The sequence below is a fragment of the Amblyraja radiata genome, chromosome 36 (genome assembly GCF_010909765.2).
Source record: "Amblyraja radiata isolate CabotCenter1 chromosome 36, sAmbRad1.1.pri, whole genome shotgun sequence".
NCBI classification, from domain to species: Eukaryota; Metazoa; Chordata; class Chondrichthyes; order Rajiformes; family Rajidae; genus Amblyraja; species Amblyraja radiata.
The window spans coordinates 13,495,938-13,500,313 of NC_045991.1; the positions used below are offsets into that span (position 1 = coordinate 13,495,938).

The following is a 4,376-nucleotide window of genomic DNA, read 5'->3' on the forward strand; positions in this document are numbered from 1 at the left end:
TGAGCCTCTGGCCCAACGATCACCCCATGCACTAGCACTATCCTACACACTGGACACAGTTTACTAAACCCAATTAACTGAGCCTCTTGCCCAGCGAGTGCACAATCCAGTGATCACCCCATACACTAGCACTATCCTACACACTAGGGACAGTTTACTAAAACCAATTAACCTACAAATCTCTGAGCCAACCTACAGATGCTGTCTGACCCATCGAGTTCCTCCAACTCTGCTTTTATTGCTAAAGATCCAGCATCCTGAATTATAAAACCCTTGACCAAAAATAAATAGGAAACCCCATTGTTAATCTTTCAAAATCTTATCCCCACTGAAACCAAAAGAGGGATTGAAATAGGGGCCTTACCTTCACATCATCTCCATGAAGATCAAATCCAGATAGACTGGATAAGGTTGCAGGAACGTTACAGGACGTGCAGCAGTTCACAATATCAGAGGAAACCCGACCACAACAGACCAGACTCTACTTTAACCGACAAAAACATTAAATGAGACTTGTGTATCAGGAGAACAGCAATGGGGAAGAAGTTTATTCCATCTTACGCCAACATTTGGCAGAACGGGAAGAGACAGTCTAACCCCAGCAGACACTTCCAGCAGCACAGGTCCAGTCCTTGGAGATCCTGGGTGGAAACAAACACTAATTATTCAGAGCAAACAGATTGCAGCAACGCAGACACTCGCCAAACCAAACATAGATTTAGACCAACTCTAAAGAACTACAGTAGGGTGAATGGAAGGGGCAGGATTCGTAAATTGTAATAAGACTCAAGAGCCATGACTATTAAACTCACTTTCCCTCAGATAACTTTAACCAAGGAATAACTAGGTCAGAAACAGTGCTGGAGGTACTCAGTGAGTCACGCACCATCTTCCCGACTGCAGAGGAATGGACAGATGTTTCTGATCAGGACCTTTCTTCAAACTGATGGAGTTGGGAGAAAGCTGGAAAGAGATGGGAGCAGGACAAAGCCTGGTGAGTGATGCTGGATACAGTTGGGGGCTGATTAGCAGATAGGGGAGTAGTGATAAAGGCTAGAGGTGAAGAGGAGACAAGTGTCAGACAAGAAGAGGTGTGACATGCAAAGCCAGAGAGAGGGATCTGGGAAAGAGGAGAATGTGGGACAGGGATGAGTGGACATTAGAGGGGAAAGCAGTAGGGTGACCGGAGTGTTGAGTGAGGTGCACCAGGGTGGGGAGTGTAGGGAAAGAGGGGGTGTCCCTTCATCAGTACACTCATCCCCATCTCCAAATCACATTCCCTTTTATCCCTTCTGGTCCCACTGCACCCGGATACCCGGCCCATTGCACCCGGCCCATTGCACCCAGATACCCGGCCCATTGCACCCGGCCCTCTGCACCTGGATACCCGGCCCACTGCACCCGGCCCACTGCACCCAGATACCCGGCCCACTGCACCCGGCCCACTGCACCCAGATACCCGGCCCAATGCACCCAGATACCCGGCCCATTGCACCCAGATACCCGGCCCATTGCACCCAGATACCCGGCCCATTGCATCCGGCCCATTACACCCGGCTACCCGGCCCATTGCACCCGATCAATGGATAACCTCACATTTATCCACATTATACTGCATCTGCCAAACATTTGCCCACTCACCCAGCCTATCCAAGTCACCTTGCAGCCTCCTAGCATCCTCCTCACAGCTAACACTGCCCCCCAGCTTAGTGTCATCTGCAAACTTGGAGATGTTGCCTTCAATTCCCTCATCCAGATCATTAATATATATTGTAAATAGCTGGGGTCCCAGCACTGAGCCTTGCGGTACCCCACTAGTCACTGCCTGCCATTGTGAAAAGGACCCGTTTACATCCCCCGCCCCCCATACACCCCCCTCACTGTCCCCACCCCCCCCCCCATACATCCCCCTCACTGTCCCCACCCCCCCATACATCCCACTCACTGTCCCCACCCTGACCAACAGCCCCAGGTACAGGCAGAAACTCACTACTAAATAGAGACACAAGTACATACCAGTGGTCCCTGTTAAACTCCTTCAAGTAGGTCCAGACCACAACTTTAGTGAATAAACCCTAATGAGGGGAAGGGGCAATGTAATCTTTAAACTAAAGTGGGCCCCAAGCTGAGACAGGCTGAGCCCAATTAGAGAAAACAATTGTTAATCTTTCCCAAACCTTCATCCACACTGAAGCCCAAGAGAAGGTTCTAAACAGGGGCCTTACCTTTGTACCAACTCCATAACCATATTCACATAGAACAAGTTATATACATAACAAACCAATGTCACGTTAGTGATTTGAAGTCTTGCCGACATCCTCCTTCACACTGGACACCTAGAGAGGAAGAGATTCCAATTGAAATTCAATGTCATGAGAAACAGGATCAGCCATTGAAAGGATTGTAGTGAATCCTACAGGGTAGCAGAATACATTGACTACTGTAATTCACTGGCACAGCAACATGCCAGCTTTGTTGAAGGGCAGCACAGTGGCACAGTGGTAGAGTTGTTGCCTTACAGCGCCAGAGACACGGGTGCTGTCTGTACGGAGTTTGCACGTTCTCCCAGTGACCAAGTGGGTTTTCTCAGAGATCTTCACTTTCCTCCCACTATCCAAAGATGTGCAGGTTTATAGGTTAATTGACTTGGTATAAATGTAACATTGTCCCTAGTGTGTGTAGGATAGTGTTATTGTGCAGGGATCGCTGGTCGGTGCGGACTCGGTGGGCCAAAGGGGCTGTTTCCACACTGTGTCCATAATGTGAAACTTACGTCACATGAAGTGTTCTCCCCGACACTGCCCCTGATACCGTGCCCTTTAACAGATGTGTTATTGTGCGGGGATCGCTGGGTAGTGTGGACTCGGTGGGCCAAAGGGGCTGTATCCATGCTGTGTCCATAATGTGAAACTTACCATGTCACATGAAGTGTTCTCCCCGACACTGCCCCTGATACTGTGCCCTTTAACAGACGTGTTATTGTGCGGGGATCGCTGGTCGGTGCGGACTCGGTGGGTCAAAGGGGCTGTATCCACACTGTGTCTCTAAATGTGAAACTTACCATGTTACATGAAGGTGGGCGACTAGGAAAAGGGGAGATGCAGCGAGACCTGGGTGTCATGGTACACCAGTCATTGAAAGTGGGCATGCAGGTGCAGCAGGCAGTGAAGAAAGCGAATGGTATGTTAGCTTTCATAGCAAAAGGATTTGAGTATAGGAGCAGGGAGGTTCTACTGCAGTTGTACAGGGTCTTGGTGAGACCACGCCTGGAGTATTGCGTACAGTTTTGGTCTTCAAATCTGAGGAAAGACATTCTTGCCATAGAGGGAGTGCAAAGAAGGTTCACCAGACTGATTCCTGGGATGTCAGGACTGTCTTATGAAGAAAGACTGGATAGACTTGGTTTATACTCTCTAGAATTTAGAAGATTGAGGGGGGATCTTATAGAAACTTACAAAATTCTTAAGGGGTTGGACAGGCTAGATGCAGGAAGATTGCTCCCGATGTTGGGGAAGTCCAGGACAAGGGGTCACAGCTTAAGGATAAGGGGGAAATCCTTTAAAACCGAGATGAGAAGAACTTTTTTCACACAGAGAGTGGTGAATCTCTGGAACTCTCTGCCACAGAGGGTAGTCGAGGCCAGTTCATTGGCTATATTTAAGAGGGAGTTAGATGTGGCCCTTGTGGCTAAAGGGATCAGAGGGTATGGAGAGAAGGCAGGTACGGGATACTGAGTTGGATGATCAGCCATGATCATATTGAATGGCGGTGCAGGCTCGAAGGGCCGAATGGCCTACTCCTGCACCTAATTTCTATGTTTCTATGTGTTCACCCCGACACTGCCCCCGATACCGTGCCTTTAACAGATGTGTTATTGTGCAGGGATCGCTGGTCGGTGCGGACTCGGTGGGCCAAAGGGGCTGTTTCCACACTGTGTCCATAATGTGAAACTTACCATATCACATGAAGTGTTCACCCCGACACTGCCCCCGATACCATGCCCTTTACCATGGATATTGAAACCCTGTGCACAAACAGAAACAGATAGGAGCATACAGGCAGTTCAAATATCTGGAGAAACACACCATGACAAACCAGATACTACTTTAACCGACAAAGAAATACTTTGAATTAAATGAGACGTACAAGTAAAGGAACAGCAGTGACGTTTGGCCCAGTTTATGCAACATTTGGCAGAATGGGGAAGACAGTCTAACCCTGGCAGACACTTCCAGCATCAGAGGACTCAGTCTTTGGAGATCCTGGGTGGAAACTAACACTAATTGGTCACCCCTTTAGAAAGGAGCAGAGAGGAGAGGAAATGGATTCTGGCAACACAGACAAACATACTAAACCAAATATAGATTTAGACCAAT

The 4,376-nt window shown here is 48.5% G+C and overlaps 1 long non-coding RNA gene across 1 annotated transcript; it reads right to left on the minus strand.

The window, feature by feature from the left end:
- Positions 1 to 629: 629 nt before the first annotated feature.
- Positions 630 to 2,812, minus strand: LOC116966268. Its single transcript, XR_004409956.1, has 3 exons — positions 2,774 to 2,812; positions 887 to 889; positions 630 to 641 (listed from the first exon to the last, which is right to left on the minus strand). It is a non-coding gene; the product is annotated as an uncharacterized LOC116966268 (long non-coding RNA).
- Positions 2,813 to 4,376: the final 1,564 nt, after the last annotated feature.